The following is a 20,339-nucleotide window of genomic DNA, read 5'->3' as shown; positions in this document are numbered from 1 at the left end:
TGTCTCTGTATGTTGCTAACTTGTACTTCCCAAGCACTTAGTACAGTGCTCTGCACACAGTAAGCGCTCAATAAATACGATTGATGATGATGATGGAGAAATCATTTTGCTGGGAAGAGGATAGGGCAGAATTAAAGTAAGCAAGGATACACTTGAAGTGGACAAGGTAGGCCTGATACTTAGTATTGGCTCTGCAGCTTATGCACAGGAGCAAAGGAAGAGGATTTTGGAGGTAATCCCGGGCTGTGGGTTAGTGGTATGAGATCAATAAAGGCATAGGGGAGTGAGTGAGTTGAGTTCAGTGTAGAGGGTGTCAATTTGGTCATCAAGGGAAGGTAGTTTGGATATGGAGGCTAAATGGCACCTCTCAAGTCTAAATTACTGGAAATAATTGGATGGAGATCAAAAGATCCAAGGACTTTGTGGGGGAACAGCATAGATTGGCGGGGATGAGGTGGGTGGGAGAGAAGGCAGGTGAGGATGTTGTGGTCAGATAGAGGGATTTCAGAATTGATGAGGGTAGAGATTGTACAGTGACTAGAGATGGTGAGATTGACTAAAGGTCCTCCTGCTTTCAGGATAACTCTACTTGGGTGCCCCACACTGACACCGCAAACTAAAGATGTCCAAAACAGAGATTTTAATGTCTGTCTCCCTCTCTATACTGTAAGCTCCTAGTGGGCTGGGAATGTGTCTACCAACTCTGTTTTTGTGCTCTCCCAAGAGCTTCTTTGTTTGTTTTATGGTACTTGTTAAGTACTTGGAATGTATCAAACACTGTTCTAAGCACTGGGGTAGGTACAAGTTAATTAGGCTGGGTACAGTTCCTGTCCCTTAAGGGGTCTCACAGTCTTAAGTAGGAGGGAGATCAGGAAACTGAGGCACAGAGATGTTAAATGACTTTTCCAAAGTCACACAGCAAGCAATTGGCAGAGCAATTGGCATAGTGGGTATTAGAACCCAGGTCCTCTGACTCCCAATGCTTTTCCACTTTTTCCACTAGGTCACGCTGCTTAGTTCAGTGCTCTTCACAGAGTAAGCATTCAATTAAATACCACTGGTTGATTGATATCACTGGTTGATTGCTTTCATCACCTCTGAGCATTTCTCCATCACTCTCCTAGGTCCATCCTCATTACAACTAGAACAGTGCTTGGCACATAGTAAGTGCTTAACAGATACCATCATTATCATTATTATTATTATTACAACTCTGGAGATAGCAACAAGCAGGGATCTTCTCCCCATTTTATGGAGAAGAAAACTGAGACTCTTTCCAGGCCATACTTCACTCTGCTGCCCTGATCATTTTTCTATCCATATTTCTATACATTCCTCAAGAACCTCCAGTGGTTTCCCATCTATTTCCACAACCAACAGAAACTCCTTGCCACTGGCTTTAAGGCATTCAGTCTCTTCCTTTTATCGGATCTTGCTGATTTCCTACTACAACCCTGCACGTTCCCTTTGCTCCTCTAACACCAACCTTCTCATTGTACTTTCATCAATCAATCATTCATATTTATTGAGCACTTACTGTCTGCGGAGCCCTGTACTAATCATTTGGGAGAATATTTCATCTATCTCACCACTGATCCCTTGCCCACATCCTGCCCCTGGCCTGGAACTCCCTCCCCCTTTGTATCCAACAGACCACCTCTTTCCCCACCTTCAAAACCATCCTAAAAATATCATCTCTTCCAAGAGGCCTTCCCTGGATAAACCCTCATTTCCCATAATCGCCCTTGCTTCTGTGTCACCTACGAACTTGGATCAGTAACCCTTAAATCCTTTGTTTCTCACCCAACCCCAACAGCACTTATGTACATATCCACCTGAAATGTATTTTATTCTCTCTCTCCCTCTCTAGACTGTAACTTCCTGGTGAGCAGGGATCATGTCTACCAACTCTGTTGTATTATACTCTCCCAAGTGTTTAGTACAGTGCTCTGCACACAGTAAGCTCTGAGTAAATACCACTGATTGATTGATTACTCTCCCAAGCACTTAATCACCACTCTGCACACATAAGTGCTTACTAAATACCTGTGCTCAATTTTCTGGGTGACACCAGACAAATTTCTTAATCTCTCTGAGCCTCACTTTTGTCTTGAACTCAAATATATTTTCCTTCTACTGTCACATTCCTTAACCTCCTAAGGAATTAAGATTTATAAAGCATTGATAATGCCCAAAGGCCTGTACCCAGCTTACAGAAGGTTCACTGCCTGCTCTTCAGGAGCTTTCATGCTAATCAATCAATCAATCAATCAAATCAATGGTATTTACTCAGAGCTTACTGTGTGCAGAGCCCTTAACAAAAGAGTAGTTAGACAAGATCCCCACCAATGAGTAATTTAGAGAACAGAGGGGCAGGAGACATTAAAGTCTATTACAGATGGGTAAGTACCTGCATGATAAGGAAAGTTATGAGGAAAAAGGTGTTGCAGTCATGTTCAGAAATTGAATCCAGGTAATTTAGGACCAAAAGTGGATTTCTGTTGTTTTGAGTGATTACAATTGGTTTTCTAAACAACTTTAACAGACAACTCTCCACTTCACTTTGGTTTCATTTCCATGAAAGCCTGGTACTACTTCAAACAGCACTGTTGGATAAAAAGGTTCTATTTTTCCAAAATCCCATTCAAGGGCTGAGTGAAGCCCAAGGTTTAACACCTGCTCTTGGTGTTGATGCATCTACCTATTGGGAGGGGTGCACTGCTAATCCTGATTCTGAGCCTGCCCAAGAAACCCACTGTTACCAAGCCACCCTGGTGGACAGTGTAGTTCAGGATCCTTCAACTCACAGCTTGCGGACAATTTGAGGGACCTCAGAGAAACCACCAGAATTCCAGCAGTTTGGTTGGTGGGGGGGGGTAGGGGCGATGGGGAGAGGGGAGATGGTGCAGCAAGTGCTTACTACAGTGCTCTGCACACAGTAAGCGCTCAATAAATATGATTGAATGAATGAATGAATGAATTGTGCAAACTCTCTTGCCAATTATGGAGCTACACACACCACAGACAGGCTGACTTGTCTCCATGCACTCCCAACCTGAATTGCAACAAAAAATACCATTCCCCATTTCTTTGCATTGAGAATGAGATCGGGATCATATAAGCCAAGAAGCAGTAAGTAGTATCCTCCTACAGTTTGCCAGTCACATAAAACCTCTGTGCTAGGTAGACCTAGTCAATGTCCATCAAGTGTTTTGAGCAAGAGAGGTACTCTAGAATCCTCTTCATGTCAACAAATGGATGTCTTTTTTTTTTACTACTACTAGTACTACTACTATTACTAATAATAATAATGATAAAAATAAGGGTGGTAATTGTTAATCATTTACTATGTGCCAAGCACCATGCTATGCACTGGGGTAGACGCATTGCAATCAGATCAGACATTGTCACTGTCCCACTTGGGGCTCACAGTTAGTCTACGTAGGAGAGAGAACAGGTACTGAATCACCATTTTACAGATGAAGAAACTGAAGCCCAAACAAGTTAAGTGATTTGCCCAAGGTCACACAGTAGTCAAGGGGCAGAACTGGAATTAAAACCCAAGTCCTCTTACTCCCAGACCCATGCTCTTTCCACTAGGCCAAGCTGCTTCCCACTGAGGCCAGGGAACAATTTAACAGCTGTTAGTAAATTAAAGAAAGAGAAATCCAGGAAATGATTACCTCCTAACAAGAGCCATAAACTTTTACCCCCACTTTATGTCAAGAATTCTTGTTTTCAGATTATCCTCTCTTTAAAGACTCAAGGGAGAGGGTAATTGACAACTAATTCCAGGGTTGTTCTACTCCTCCCCCTGCTCACTACCAAAACTTCCTGTTTCCATTAGTGCAGATAATTGAGTGTGTTCTGTTTAGTGAAGTGCTCTTCTTTCTCAGATGTAGCTACCAAACCATGAGATAACTTTTCATTTCAGCCTGAAATTCAAAGAAGTGTTCTTAATTGACTAGCAAAAGAAGTTCATCAGCAGTAGATAGGTTCACTAGCATGAACATAATCAGTATGAGAAGCAGCATGGCCTAGTGGAAAGAGCACGGGCCTGGGAGTCAGAAGACCTGTGTTCTAATTCCAGCTCTGCCAAGTGTTTGCTGTGTGACCTTGGGCAAGTCACTGGACTTCTCTGTGCCTTAGTTTCCTCAACGCTCCTCTAATGCTAACCTTCTCACTGCGCCTCGATCTCGTCTATCTCGTGGCCAACCCCTAGTCCACGTTCTGGAATGCCCTACCACCTCAAATCCAACAGACAATTACTCTCCCCTGCTTCAAAGGCTTATTGAAGGCACATTTCATCCAAGAGTCCGTCCCTAAGCCCTCGTTTCATCTTCTCCCACTCCCTTCTGCGTCACCCTGACTTGCTCCCTTTATTCATCTCCCCTACAAGCCTGACAGCCACTTATAAAGCCACTTATGTTCATTATTAAGAAGTGTTTTAGTAAGAAGTGCTTAATAAAGTGCTATGCAATCAGTAAGCACCCAATAAATAATACATAAATACATAAGCTGGTTGTGGACAAGGAATGTGCTTGTTTATTGTTATACTGTCCTCTCCCAAGTGCTTAGTACAGTGCTTTGCACAGAGTAAGTGCTCAATAAATATGATTGAATGGCTGTTCACCCTCCTCCTTAGACGGTGAGTCCCATGTGGGACAGGGACTGTGTCCAACCTGATTAACTTGCCTCTTGCGAGAAGAGGCTCAGTGGAAAGAGCCCGGGCTTGGGAGTCAGAAGTCATGGGTTCAAACCCCGGCTCCGCCACTTGCCAGCTGTGTGACTCTGGGCAAATCACTTCACTTCTCTGTGCCTCAGTTCCCTCATCTGTAAAATGGGGGTTAAGACTGTGAGCCCCACGTGGGACAACTTGATCACATTGTATCCTCCCCAGCACTTAGAACAGTGCATTGCACATAGTCAGCGCTTAACAAATACCATCATTATTATTATTATTATTATCTACCACAGTGCTTAAAATAGTGTTTGGCACATGCTAAGTGCTTAACAAACACCATTAAAAAATAGTCCTCTTCTCCCCTACATCTGTAGAGACTGTAGGAGAGAGCATATGGATACAATGGCATTTTTATGGTCCCATTGTGTATTGGGGGTGCAGACAAGAGGATCATCGATATTCAGTAGGGCTATACTAAAAGTGTACCCAGGCCAGGCAGCCTTCAAGAACTTGGGAGGAACTGCTCTAGAGCTGCTCCAGTGATTCTTCCATCCAATGGCTATGCTTTAGGTGACTCCTTGGCAGGGGAAAGTTCACCCTGAGAATTTATTACTTCCTGGCAGTCACTTCAGTTTAGAGCATTCATCCTGCTGGATGGGCTTTTGTCTTTTTTATGGCATTTGTCTGCCACTTTATGCCAGACATTGTATTAATCACTGGGCTTGATACAAGCTAAGATTAATCACTGTCCATGTCCCACATGGGGCTCACAGTCTTAATCCCCATTTTACAGATGAGGGAACTGAATCACAGAGAAGTTAAGTGACTTGCCCAAGGTCACACAGAAACCAGTGGCAGAGCCAGAATTAGAACCCAGGTCTTTCTGACTCTGAGGCTCATGCTCCATCCACTAGGCCATGCTGCTTCTCATTTGGCTTTGGCCAAAGTCACAGTTTTTATTTTTAACGGTATTTGTCAAGTGCTTACTATGTGTCAAACACTGGTCTAAGCATTGGAGTAAATACAAGTTAATCAAGTTGCACAGAATCCCTGTCCCACATAAGGGATCACAGAGGGAAGACAGGTATTGAAGGGAATCCCATTTTTCAGTTGAGAAAATGGAGGCACAGGGAAGTTAAGGGACTTGCCTAAGGACGCACAGCAGGCAGGTGGTAGAGTAAGGATTAGAACCCAGGTCCCCTGATTCCCAGGCCCAGGCTCTTTCCACTAGACCACACTGCTCCTCACAGTCAGGACTGTGACTGTACTGTGACTGTGACTGTTCAACTTGTACTTCCCAAGCGCTTAGTACAGTGCTCTGCACACAGTAAGCGCTCAATAAATACGATTGATGATGACTACCAGGGAACCGTTTCCTTCTTGGATATATAGAGAATCAAAGGAATCATGTGTGAATCTAAAATGATCTTGAAATATCAATTCAATTAATCAGTTGCATTTATTGGGTGCTTACTGATCGCAAGGCACTTTATTAAGCACTTCTTCCATCCATCTGATAACCTATTGCTTCTCCCAGCAATTTGAAAGGAAGATCTTTATAGATTGCACCCTCTGAATCAGTTGTCTTTTCATTCAAAGGCCATTTTGTTGGTTAACTTTCAAAAAGGGAAGATGCCTGAGAGTACTGGTAGAAAAACACGAAAATAGTACATCTTGGATTTGCAAATAGGGAAAAGGGTCAGTGAGGCAGTATTGTTCAGGGGCAAAAAGGAATAAAATGGCTGTTGCCTTTGAGCTCAAAGGCCAACTCTAGGTTTGGAAGAGGTGAAGTGATCAGAGATAAGGACATTGAACTGGGAGCCACGATGCCAACATCCTACTATTATTAATAATAATAATAACAATAATAATGGCATTTATTAAGTGCTTACTATGTGCAAAGCACTGTTCTAAGCGCTGGAGAGATTACAAGGTGATCAAGTTGTCCCACGGGGGGCTCACAGTCTTAATCCCCATTTTACAGATGAGCTAACTGAGGCACAGAGAAGTTAAGTGACTTGCCCAAAGTCACACAGCTGACAATTGGCAGAGCTGGGATTTGAACCCATGAACCCATGACCTCTGACTCCAAAGCTCAAGCTCTTCCCACTGAGCCATGCTGCTTCTCTATTCACTTCTATCTCTCTGGCCACTCATTCTCTGTTGCTTTCATGGGCTCCTCCTCTGAATCCCACACCCTAACTGCAGGAGTCACACAAGGCAAAGTTCTTGTTCCCCTTCTATTCTCCATCTTCACCCACTCCCTTGAAAGACTCATTTGCTCCTATGACTTCAACTACTATCTCTATGCAGACAATTCCCACATCTATATCACCAGCCCTGATCACTCTCCTTCATTACAACCTAGTATTACCTTCTGCCTTCAGGACAGCTCTACTTGGATTTCCCACTGACACCTGAATCCTAACATGTCCAAAATAGAACTTCTCATATTCCCAACCCAAACCCTATCCTCCCCTTGATTTTCCCATCACAATAATAATAATAACAATAATAATAATAATAATAATAATAATAATAATAATAATTGTGGTATTTGTTAAGCACTTACTATGTGCTGGGCACTGTACTAAGCACTGGGGGCGATATAAGTAAATCAGGTTGGACACAATCCCCCATGAGTCCTGCATGGGGCTCAAAGTTTTAATCCCCATTTTACGGATGAGGTAACTGAGGCACAGAGAAATGAAGTGACTTCCCCAAGGCCAAACAGTAGACAAGCAGCAGATCCAGCATTAGAACCCATAATCTTCTGACTCCCAGGCCCACGCTCTATCCACTACACCATGCTGCTTCCCATGCTGCCTCCTTGTTGACCACCCTGCCTCCTGGCTCTCTCCACTCCAGTCCATACTTCACTCTGCTGCCCAGATCATTTGTCTACAAAAACATTCAGTCCATGTTTCCCCACTCCTCAAGAAACTCCAGTGGTTGCTCATCCACCATTGGGTCAAACAGAAACTCCTTTCCATTGACTTTAAAGCACTCAATCACCTTGCCCCCTCCTACCTTACCTCTCTGATTTCCTACTATAACCCAACCCACACACTTCATTCCTCTAATGCCAACCTACTCACTGTACCTCTATCTTGTTTATTTCAATGCCAACTCCTCGCCCACGTCCTACCTCTGGCTTGGAACTCCCTCCCTCTTGATGTCCGGCAGACAATCACTCTCCCTAACTTCAAAGCCTTATTAAAAACACATCCTCCTCCAAGAGGCCTTCTCCAAGTAAGGCCTCGTTTCCTTTTCTCTCACTCCTTGCTGTGTAGCCCTTGCACTTGGATTTGTACCCTTTATTCACCCCACCCTCAGCCCCAGAGCACTTATGTACCTATCTGTAATATATTTATTTATATTAACATCTATCTTCCCTTCTAGACTGTAAGCTTCTTGTGGGCAGGAAATGTTTCTACCAACTCTGTTATACATATGCCCCCAAGGACTTAGTACAGTACTCTGCCCACAGAAAGTGCTCAATAAATATGATTGATTGTTTGATGGATTGATTGTCAGCATGACATATAATAGAGTTGAAAAGCATCATGGTGTAATAGAGTATGAGCCTGGGACTTAGAACACTTGGTTTCTAGTCCTGGCTCCGAAATTAGTCTCCGGTGTGACCTTGGGCAAATCACAACTTCTCAATGCCTCAGTTTCCTTATTGGTAAAATGGGGTTTTAAATACCTGATCTCCCTCCCTCTGAGGCTCTGAGCCCCATGTGGATCATGACCCTAGGCAAATCACTTCACTTCTCTGGGCCTGTTTCCTCATCTGTAAAATGTCAGCCTCCCTCCCTCCTAGACTACACTCTCGTTGTGGGCAGGGAATGTATCTGTTTATTGTTATATTGTCCTCTCCCAAGTGCTTAGTACAGTACTCTGCACACAATAAGTGCTCAATAAATAAGTGCTCACCTGTCTACATGTTTTGTTTTGTTGTATGTCTCCCCCTTCTAGACTGTGAGCCCGTTATTGGGTAGGGACCATCTCTATAGGTTGTTGACTTGTACTTCCCAAGCACTTAGTACAGTGCTCTGCACACAGTAAGCGCTCAACGAATACGATTGAATGAATGAATGAATCTGATTGCATTGTCTCTACCTCAGTGCTTAGCACAGTGTTTTACACAAAGTAAGCACTTAAATACCACAATTATTATTATCATTATTACTTAGGGTGGCAATGGCTTATCTTACATCATTTTCATTTCCTGGGATTTCAGCAGCATACCCAATAGTCTTTTGGCAAAAAAAAAAAAAAAAACAATAGTTTTTTTGCCAAGGTTTGAGTGCATGAGATTCTATGTCTGCAGAAAAAAAGAAAAACAATCACAAAAACCTGAATGTCCATATGTGGCTCTATGCCTTCCATGATGTTTTTTTATGGTTTCTGGGATTCTAACTGAACGGTGGACCTACAAAATCCTCCCACTGCTGGGTGAAGGTGTGTGTGCGGGGGGGGGGGGGGGGGGGGGGTTTCCCCAATTAGAGGGCCATGGACACAGACCCTACTTCAATATTTTCTGGGAAAACTCCCTGTTTCTTCCTGGACCCGTCACTGAACTGTCAGGTCTTTCAGTGAAATCTAGAAAATGACCACACTTTGTGAGCCTGAAGGAGCAATGTGTCAAAAGAAACAGAGCTCTATTTGCCACTGCGATGTGTGTTCAGCAGCCTAGATGTAATGAAGTGGATTCTCTCTGTGACAGGGAAGAGAAGGAGAGTGGAAGAAGGAGAAATACCGATGGTTTCAAATGCCATCACTGAAACCCCAAAATACTTCCTTCCACTAAGTCACGTTGCTTCTCTGATTAACAGGTGAGTTAAGGTGCCTCCTTCAGCTCAGTTGCATCCAACTTCCCAGCCCTGTAGTTGATGCTTCAGCTCCTTTCTCTTCTAGTTCCCAGGCAGTGTCATAAATTCATCAGTCTTCATTTCACTGAGAGTACAGGTGTGAGGTTGTTCTGAGGTTGGGGAAAGGACGAGGGTCTGAGGCATTTCTTGATGGGGGAGAGAAGTGGCAGAAAATAATTAGAGAGACAATATCTACAAGAAGGCATAGGGATATAGAAAAAGATGGAACCATAGATATTCAGTGGTGGAAACTGGAGGAATGTGGCAATTCTCAGGGATGTGGAAATTACTATTTAGGTGCATCTCTAGGAGCTGGAAGTAACATTTTATCAGATAAAAGGGAGGAGGTTGGGCCTGAAAATAGGTTCTGACTGCCTTATGTGGGTCTGGCCTATTAAAATCACCCAGGCCACAAGCTCATCTCAAGTGTCACTTCTAGAATGCTCTTCTGGACCCAGTTCAGGTTGGTTTCTAGATCTTTTGTGACTGAGGTTGTAGATTACTCCAGTTACTCTAGAAAAATAAAAGTAACTTGACTTCCTTAACCTAGGAGACAATCACTGCACCCTAGAAAGAGAACAAGAGAGCAAGGAGTTCATCAGCTCCTTGGAAGCTTCAGCTCACCCCTTTGGGGTTACCTCCTGACTACATTCGGTAGAATGTTTACTTTCCCAGAAGCCTAAACAAGGTGTCATTGAGATTTAGAAAAAGGCCCAGAAGATAACAGCAGACAGCTTCCCTCCCATTCAATTCTTAGTGCATGCCAGGGAAGATAATTGGAGAGGCAGTGATCCAGACTGCAGCACAGGGGCACTGTTGTTTTGATAAAGTGAAGCCTGGTGAGGTTTCCCCAGAGGGATTTTCATTTCAGATGCAGGAATCTCTCTGGGTAGGCTGCTCCTGGCCCATTCTCGGAGAAGAAAGAGTAAGCAAAATACAGATTTTGGTTCATTTTCAAGAAATAAGTTAAATATTAGAAAAAAATGTATGTGGAAGAAAATGACAAACTCATCTAAAAGGCAAGTGGAAAAAGTAGAGGTGATGCAGATAAGTGTAGAATCACTTGGTTAATCAATCAATCAATCATATTTATTGAACATCCTCTGTGTGCAGAGCACTGTAGTACACTAGGGAAAAAACAATAGAGCTAGAAGACACGATCCCTGCTTCCCAGGAGCTTGCAATCTAGCAAGGGAGACCAACATAAATTGCACATAATAGGGAAGATATCGACATATGTGCTATGGAAGGTGATGAGTACGCCAGTGCTGAAGTGGCACAGAAATGTGGAAATGGCAATTGGGGATATAAAGTGGGGAGATGAGAAGTCAATCAGGGAATCCTCCTCGAGGAGGAGGAATTTCAGAAGACTTGGAACTTGAGGAGAGCAGCATTCTGCAAGGCGTGAAGGGGAAGGGAGTTCTAGGCAGTGGGGAGAGTGTGGCAAGAGGTCAGTGGCAGGAAAGATGAAAACGGATCAAAGCGAGTAGGTCAGCCTGAAAGGAATGAAGAGTGTGAGCTGGTGTGTAGTGGGTGAAGCGAGTGGGTAAGTAGGAGGGAAGGAGCTAATCGAGTGTCTTAAAGCCATTGGTCAGGAGTTTCTGTTTGATGCAGAGGGAAATGGGCAACCATAGGAGGTTTTTAAGCAGAGAGGAGACAGACACGTGCAGAACATTTGAGAAAAATGATCTCGGGCAACAGAATGAAGTATGGACCAGGTAAAGGAGAGTCTGGAAGTTAGCAGGGAAGCTAATGAAGTAGTCAAGCTGGAGTATGACAAACACGTGTATCTACTTTGTGGCTCCTTAGATGGAGAGGAAGAGGTGGATTCTGTAAATGTTGTGGATAAATGACAGGGGTTATTGACAAACTAAATACAGGAATTGAAAGAGAGAAGAGTCAAGGGTAATGTTAATATTTTAGGTTTGAGAGAAGGGGAGGTTTGTGTTGTCAACTGCAATGGAAAGTTAGGTGGAAGAGGAGATTTGGGAGGGAAGTTAAGTTCAATTTTGTATATTTTGAACTGGAGATTAGCGGTGGGACATTCTGGTAGAGATGTTGAGAAGGCAGGAGGAAATGTGAGATTGCAGAGAAGAAAAGAGTTCAGAGATAGGTGAAGTAGATTTGGAAGTCAACCTCATAGAAGTGGTAGTTGAAGCCAGGGGATTAGATGAGATACCTGAGAGAATGAGTGTAAATTGAGAAGAGAAGAAGACCCAGCACAAAGTTTGGGGGACATCCACAGTTAGGGAGTTGGAGCCAGAGGAAGAACCGGTGAAAGACAGAAAAATCAGAAAGGAGTAAAACCAGGAAAAGCCTGTGCCAGAAAGACCAAGTTCAAATAGTGTTTCCAGGAGAATTGAGTGGTGTCAAAAGCAACTGAGAGGTCAAGGAGGATTAGGATAGAGTAGGGCCTGTTAGATTTGGAAAGAAGGAGGTCATTGGTGACCTGGGAGAGGGTGGTCTCAACAGAGTAATGGAGGCAGAAGCCAGACTGGAGGAGGTCAAGAAGGAAATTGGAGAAGTCAAGAAAACAACCTGTTTAAGGAGTTGTCCTGCTGGAGGAGGTATTTTCCAGAGAAGTAGAGATTCTAGAGGTTCACAGAGTCCATCCAGAACAGACCACATACCTGAGGATTCACTGGGATCCTGGTCCCTCCTAAAGTGTAAGGGACAATCAAAAGTTCAAAATGCTGCCTGTGGACTCCATTAATTTCTCAACATCCCACACTTTGGTGTAGTGGAAAGAGCACAGGCCTGGGAGTCAGAAGGTCATGGGTTCTAATCCCAGTTCTGCCACTTGTCTGCTGTGTGACCTTGGGCAAGTCACTTCACTTCTTTATGCCTCAGTTACCTCATCTGTAAATGGGGATTGAAACTAAGTCCCACGTGGGACTGTGTCCAACCTGATTTGCTTATATCTACCCCGGTGCTCAGTACGGTGCCTGGAAAATAGTAAGTACTTAACAAATACCATTATTATTATCATTATTATTATTGTTATTGTTATCTAAACCTTGGCCAATTGCCCCTCTGTCAACCCTTGCTCAATCCAAAACTCTGATGTAGGAGAATTCCAGACTTCTTGTAAACACAGTGCACTGATTCATCTCTTTGTCCGAACTTGCACATGCAAATCTTTTCTTGGACTCTGGTCAAAATTCTCAATATGGGTCTGTGGCAGAGGTACAATTTGCACAAGAGGCATTTGATTGGCTTAGGAATTTGTCGGGTATCCTATTGGTTCTACCAATCCCAAGGTGAAGGGGTTGAGCCATGACCCAACATGGCACCATGATACAATGATATAATCTGACGCCGGCCTGGGGCCTGTCCTACCACGCATGGCTCCGATGAGCAGGGGATGGTCGCAGCGCTGTCCAGTCTGGAGCTCATCCCTGCCTCAGACCGCTATTGGTCCCGGGGGATTTTTTTTTTGGTATTTGTTGGGGGGGTTAAAATAAAAAGAAAAGACTTCTTGCAGATGCTTTCCTGCTTTCCCTGCTCTCGGCTGATGGAGGTACGGACCTCGGGCTGCACAAACCCTCCCACGGAGCTGGGACAGAGCCACTTCGGTTTGCACTGCTTTCCTGCTTTGGGGAAAAGGCAAAGGGCTTCCCAGCTCTGGATATTCCTAACCACTCTCCATACTGTTTCTCTACCCTCTTCTATCTCCTCCCCACCCCTCTGTCAAAGTGTTCTGCCAAAACTAAGTGGCAAAGGGGAGAAGTGCCAGTCTGAGGCTTTTCAGCACCTTCAGACTTCTCCACAATTGCTAGTAATCCATGAATCAAACAAAGATTATGACCAATGTCAATCAATCTCATTTATTGAGAACTTACTGTGTGCAGAGCACTGTACTAAGAGCTTGGGAGAGTACATTATAACAGAGTTGTTAGACACATTCCCTGCCTACCACGAGATAGGGAGTTATGGGTGTGTTTATGACACATTATACCCCATCCAACTAATGAAAACACCATTTTGAATCTAATTTGAATCTAATTAATTATGTACATGTTACTCTCTAGGAGCAGAAAAATGGCAATTCTTCATCTGAATGCTACTCTACAACAGAGAACTTATGGAACATCCAGTAGATGTTCATCAGACTTGGTATTTTTTGTGAGTTTAGACTGGTGGAAAAAGGAAGTAGAGTATCACTTCCCTTGGTTGGCCCAGTTCTTTCAGCACCCTATTTATTCATTCAATTGTATTTATTAAGCGCTTATTGTGCTTACAGTGCAAAGCACTGTACTAAGCGCTTGGGAAGTACAAATCTGCAACATATAGAGCCGGTCCCTACCTAACAATGGGCTCACAGTCTAGAAGGACAAATTTCTGACAATCTACTAAAGGATATTACTAGGACAAAGCTGTGGAAAGCAGCTAAAATTTTCCCGTTGAAATTAAGGGAATTGCTGCCAGTGGCCATCTTGCCAAGATAGAAGTTTATTCTGTTTTGGTCCAGTTTATCCAGAAACTATGTGCTGCATCATGGGCACTGCTCATAATTAATATTTAGACACTAATTTATGGTAAAAGCATAAAGTAAAACAGAGCCTAGAGTGAGCAATTAGAAAATTTCATGCAGTTCCATTCAGTGAACCACAATGTCAAAACATGTATGTATTAGAAGTGACATCTGATATTCAGACGGAGTATGATGAAAGATTACTCCAAAATTCATAGACCAAGTGAACTATTGGTAACTTTAGACTCCAGACTAACCCTTGTGCTGTTGTATAATTTCACTATTTTACAGAATTTTGAAAATCTCTTAGCCTCCAGTCTTTTCTTACTCATTTTCATGCTAGTTCCAGAGGTAAAATAACACTCATCCCCTGGCTATCTGCATGCCTAGTCCAAATTTTAAGGCTGATTCTTTTAGACCATCCCAATGTGCTCAACTCCCCTTCTCCTGAGGCTGGCAACTGCCTCCACAACACAATTCAGTGCATGCTACCTATATCCTCAAGTCACTGAATGAAAAATAGGAGGTAGAGATTTACTTAAGGAGGACAGAGGAAAGAAAGCTATTTCCACGGGACTCTTCTAAATTGGAGGAGACTACTCCTTGATCTGTGGGGCTAACTGCCTTTGTAACTGCAATTTGGCCAATAAATCCAGCTCTAGTAAGATCATCTCAAAAGCTGGAATTGTTTCCTCCTTCTGAGACTGATCCATTGAATGATTTTAAATAAGCCACTTCCTTTTTCTGTACCTCCTCGGTATGAAGCAAATCACGTCACCAGCAAGAGTCTCACTCAAAGGACAATTTTGAAGATTTGCTAGACAATATTAGTGCTATACTTGGAAAAAAGTGTTCTCTGCATACCTAGCATTACTCTAATGGTAAAGTACTGTGAGATAAATCTAAGGCATCATTATTCTGCCAGTATTATTAATCACATCTGGAGGCATACAATAACTATTCCATAAATCTAAAGTAGGTGAAAGATATCTTCCTCTCAGGGTCGCACTGGAGAGTTTCAGGTACTCTACCAGTCTCGACTGCAGGAGGGAGAGTCAAGCAGAGGCATACCCATTCCATTCCCAGCTTGGGCAGTGGCTAACTAGTGGAAGGCAATCTGCTACAAGTCAAAACTCACCTGTGCTGGGCAGCAGCAGCATGGGAAAGAGTCAAGGGTGAAGACTCAAGTTTACTTCGTGGAAGGAGGCAATGGTAAACCACTTCTGTATCTTTACCAAGAAAACTATGAATACACTACCAGAAGGATTGCAGATGGAGGTGGGGCATTCTGGGAGAGCTATGTCCATGGTGTCGCTGTAGGTCAGAGATGACTCGACAGCATAAGGCAAGACAAGAAGGATACCCAGAAGGAGTTAAGACTCTCCAGATTGGAAAGATACAGATGACTGAAGAATACAAAATCACAAAGAGAGTGAACAGAGTGCAAAAGGAAATTGTTCAACAATTTCCACAGCACCAGGATTAGGGGAAAACTGTTTTCACACAGTGGATATAACCATATGGAACTTAATTACCTAAGGAAGTTGTACAAATTCAAAATATCAGCAGATTCAAGGGGCTTGGGTAAATTAATGGATGAACAGAAAAATTAGTACCAAACCACTACCATAAAATTCCTCCCAGATCTTCTTTGTAAGACACTCTTCTTTGTAAAACATTCTAATCCCCTACTTCCTCAGCTGCTGGAACCTGCTGTGGAGAAGTGAGGTGGCCCAGATAGGGCCAGGGATCAGACTTGTAACAGCAGGAAATTCATACAAATGGAGCTCATCAAGCTGACCTCTCCCAAAGGAAGAAGGTGAGCTATGGTGGCCAGAACTCTGGAGCCAAGGGAGAGTGCTAGGCTTGCCTAACAAAGGTTTGACTGGAATGAAGAAGGTCTGGCTCAGTGGTGATTTCAGCCTCATATTACCAAACTTTACCAAACTTTGACAGGGAATCTCAATCTCTCTCCGTCTCTCTCTCTTGCATGTACACACACACACACACACACACACACATATATCCTATATATATTTATGTATCCCAGATATATAACCCAGGCTACATTACCCAACACAGAAGCCCAGAGGGCTCTAATTTTCCAGCCAAACCCTGTAAATAAATCCCTTCCCGCCCCTTCCCCACTGGGCTGAAATTCAACAATCAGCAATGAATGGATTTTGGCAGAAGATCTGCCCACAGTTTCTGCCAGATTTTCAAGGTGTGAAATAGACCCCTATGTAGACCTGAGGAAACAATTTCCTTTAGAAATAGATGATGAAGATGGTAATAATAATAATAATAATAATAATGGCATTTGTTAAGCACTTACTATGTACCAAGCACTGTTCTGAGCTCTGGGGTAGATACAAGGTAATCAGGTTGTCCCACATGAAGCTCACAGTCTTAATCCTCATTTTACAGTTGAGGTACAAATGAGATGAGCCACAGAGAAATTAAGTGACTTGCCCAAAGTCACACAGCTGATAAGTGGCAGAGCCGGGATTAGAACCCACGGCCTCTGACTCCCAAGCCCTTGCTCTTTCCACTAAGCCATGTGAGTTGATTGCATCTCTTTCAAAAGAATGATTGTCCAACATGGATCTCTTCAAAGTTTTATAGATCAATGCATCATTGCAAGATGTCAAAACAGACGGAGAACTGGTTTCTCCAGCACCAGACAAAATTTAAGATTTTAAGTCTTACATACATTTTCAAGAAAGTAGATTAATTTCTAAATATGGTTTACTAAGAGGACTCTAATGAAGAAAGGAGTTTAGAGGGGCACAGAGGTCTTCAAGGAAGACCTCTTGAGAAGCAACGTGGCTTAGTGGAAAGAGCTCGGGCTTGGGAGTCAGAGGTCATGGGTTTGAATCCCAGCTCTGCCACTTCTCTGCTGTGTAACTTTGTGCAAGTCACTTCACTTCTCTGGGCCTCAGTTCCTTCATCTGGGAAGTGGGGATTAAGACTGCGAGCCCCACATGGGACAACCTGTTAACCTTGCATCTACCCCAGTGCTTAGAACAGTGCTCGGCACATAGTGCTTAACAAATACCATCATTATTATTAATATTCAAGGTACTTTAGGAAGTTAAGAATATGCCTGCTATTTTAACCTAATTCAGACAAATTATTTACAAAATTAAAAACTACTACCAAAATAAGTAGAACAACATTTACAAGCGTATTTCAACTCCTCAGTGATGTAATCTTGTGATATTTTGTTCTGAGTTTACAAATAAAAATTAGACAGCAGGAAGTGTTGCATATTGTCATAGATCTTTACATAAAATGTAGAAGATTTTCATTTTACTTTTCCAGAGGCTATGGAAGCAATCCTAATTTATAAAATCTCCAGTGGCTACCAATCAATCTGCGCATCAGGCAGAAACTCCTCACCCTGGGCTTCAAGGCTCTCCATCAGCTCGCCCCCTCCTACCTCACCTCCCTTCTCTCCTTCTACAGCCCACCCCGCACCCTCCGCTCCTCTGCCGCTAATCTCCTCACAGTACCTCATTCTCGCCTGTCCCGCCATCGACCCCCGGCCCACGTCATCCCCCGGGCCTGGAATGCCCTCCCTCTGCCCCTCTGCCAAGCTAGCTCTCTTCCTCCCTTCAAGGCCCTACTGAGAGCTCACCTCCTCCAGGAGGCCTTCCCAGACTGAGCCCCTTCCTTCCTCTCCCTCTCGTCCCCCTCTCTATCCCCCCCATCTTACCTCCTTCCCTTCCCCACAGCACCTGTATATATGTATATATGTTTGTACATATTTATTACTCTATTTATTTATTTTACTTGTACATATCTATTCTATTTATTTTATTTTGTTAGTATGTTTGGTTTTGTTCTCTGTCTCCCCCTTTTAGACTGTGAGCCCACTGCTGGGTAGGGACTGTCCCTATATGTTACCAACTTGTACTTCCCAAGCGCTTAGTACAGTGCTCTGCACACAGTAAGCGCTCAATAAATACGATTGATGATGATGATAAACCATTACTCCCTGGAACAGCTAATCCCATGATGTAAACATTCACAATGCTATTACATTTTCAGGAGACAACCAGGTTGAGTCGCCTCCCTCACCTTCCTATCCTCTCTACCCACTCTTGATGACCAGATTACTGCCCTGAAATCTCCACCCTCCCTACTCAACTCGCTTGCTCCCCCTTCCCTTCGCCACTCTTGCACCACTAACCCACAGCCTTGGATCACTGCCACTGTCCACCTCCTTCGCTCTTATGCTCGAGCTGCTGAACGCTGCTGGCGAAAGTCTAAACACCAAGCCAAACTTGTTCATTTTAAGTTTATCCTTTCCTGCCTTAACTCTGCCCTCTCCTCTGCCAAGCAAAACTATTTTTCCTCCCTTATTGACACCCATGCCCATCATCCTCGTCAGTTGTTCCATATATTTAATTCTCAGACCTCCTATTCCTCCCCCTCCTCCATCCCTCACCCCCAACGATCTGGCCTCCTACTTCATTAGTAAAATTAACTCCATCAGGTCTGCACTCCCCAGAGTCACCCCTCCCCACTCTCAACCCTCTCAGCTACTCTCCCATCCTTCCCAGCAATATCTTCAGATGAGATCTCCTCCCTCCTCTCAAGTGCTACTCCATCCACCTGTGCTTCAGACTCCATTCCCTCTCATCTTATGAAAACTCTCACCCCTTCCCTCCTCCCCTCCTTAACTTCCATCTTCAACCGCTCAGTCTCCACTTGTTCCTTCCCCTCTGCCTTCAAACATGCCCACGTCTCCCCCATCCTAAAAAAACCCTCTCTTGACCCCACCTCCCCTTCTAGTTATTACCCTATCTCCTTCCTACCCTTCCTTTCCAAACTCCTAGAACAAGTCATCTACACTCACTGCCTCGAATTCCTCAATGCCAACTCTCTCCTTGACCCCATCCAATCTAGCTTCCATCCCCTACACTCCACCAGAAACTGCCCTCTCAAAGGTCACCAATGACCTCCTTCTTGCCAAATCCAATGGCTCCTACTCTATCCTAATCCTCCTCGACCTCTCAGCTGCCTTCGACCCTGTGGATCACCCCCGTCTCCTCAACACGGTATCCAACCTTGGCTTCACAGACTCCGTCCTCTCCTGGTTCTCCTCTTATCTCTCTGGCCGTTCATTCTCAGTCTCCTTTGCAGGCTCCTCATCCCCCTCCCATCCCCTTACTGTAGGGGTTCCTCAAGGGTCAGTTCTTCGTCCCCTTTTGTTCTCTATCTACACTCACTCCCTTGGTGAACCCATTCATTCCCCTGGCTTCAACTATCATCTCTACACTGATGACACCCAAATCTACATCTCTGCCCCTGCTCTCTCTCCCTTCCTTCAGGCTCATGTCTCCTCCTGACCTTCAGGACATCTCCATCTGGATTTCTGCCCACCATCTAAAACTCTATATGTCGAAGACTGAACTCCTTATCTTCCCTCCCAAACCCTGTCCTCTCCCTGACTTTCCCGTCACTGTAGACGGCACTACCATCCTTCCCATCTCACAAGCCCGCAACTTTGGTGTCATCCTCGACTCCGCTCTCTCATTCACTACACACATCCAATCCGTCATCAAAACCTGCCAGTCTCACCTCCACAACATCGCCAAGATCCGCCCTTTCCTCTCCATCCAAACCGTTACCTTGCTGGTTCAATCTCTCATCCTATCCCGACTGGATTACTACATCAGCCTCCTCTCTGATCTCCCATCCTCTTGTCTCTCCTCGTTTCAGTCTATACTTCATTCTGCTGCCCAGATTATCTTTGTGTAGAAACGCTCTGGGCATGTCACTCCCCTCCTCAAAAATCTCCAGTGGTTGCCTGTCAATCTACAAAACAAGCAAAAACTCCTCACTCTCGGCTTCGAGGCTATCACCTCGCCCCCTCCTACCTCACCTCCCTTCTTTCCTTCTACAGCCCAGCCTGCACCCTCCGCTCCTCTGCCACTAACCTCACTGTGCCTCGTTCTCGCCTGTCCCACCATCGACCCCCCGGCCCACGTCCTTCCCTTGGCCTCGGTAGCCCTCCCTCCACACATTGGCCAAACTAGCTCTCTTCCTCCCTTCAAAGCCCTACTGAGAGCTCACCTCCTCCAGGAGGTCTACCCAGATTGAGCCCCCTCTTTCCTCTCCTCCTCCCCATCACCCCCAACCCTGCCTTCTACCCCTCCCCACAGCACTTGTATACATTTGTACAGATTTATTACTCTATTTTACTTGTAAATATTTACTATTCTATGTATTTTGTTAATGATGTGCATATAGCTATAATTCTATTTATTCTGATTATTTTGACACCTTTCTACAT

General features: G+C 44.1%; 1 protein-coding gene and 1 non-coding gene across 2 annotated transcripts in view; one reads left to right on the top strand and one right to left on the bottom strand.

Moving 5' to 3' along the window:
* GRIP2 (glutamate receptor interacting protein 2) overlaps positions 1-20,339 on the bottom strand; it is a 601,447-nt gene that overhangs the window by 341,629 nt on the left and 239,479 nt on the right. The gene's annotated exons all lie outside the window — the stretch shown is intronic.
* On the top strand, positions 15,027-15,163 carry LOC119919993. The gene has a single exon (XR_005447765.1). It is a non-coding gene; the product is annotated as a small nucleolar RNA SNORA7 (small nucleolar RNA).

The sequence above is a fragment of the Tachyglossus aculeatus genome, chromosome X1, assembly GCF_015852505.1.
Source record: "Tachyglossus aculeatus isolate mTacAcu1 chromosome X1, mTacAcu1.pri, whole genome shotgun sequence".
Taxonomy (NCBI): Eukaryota; Metazoa; Chordata; class Mammalia; order Monotremata; family Tachyglossidae; genus Tachyglossus; species Tachyglossus aculeatus.
Note: the sequence above shows the minus strand (reverse complement) of the source record. Positions and strands in the feature narration are given on the sequence as shown.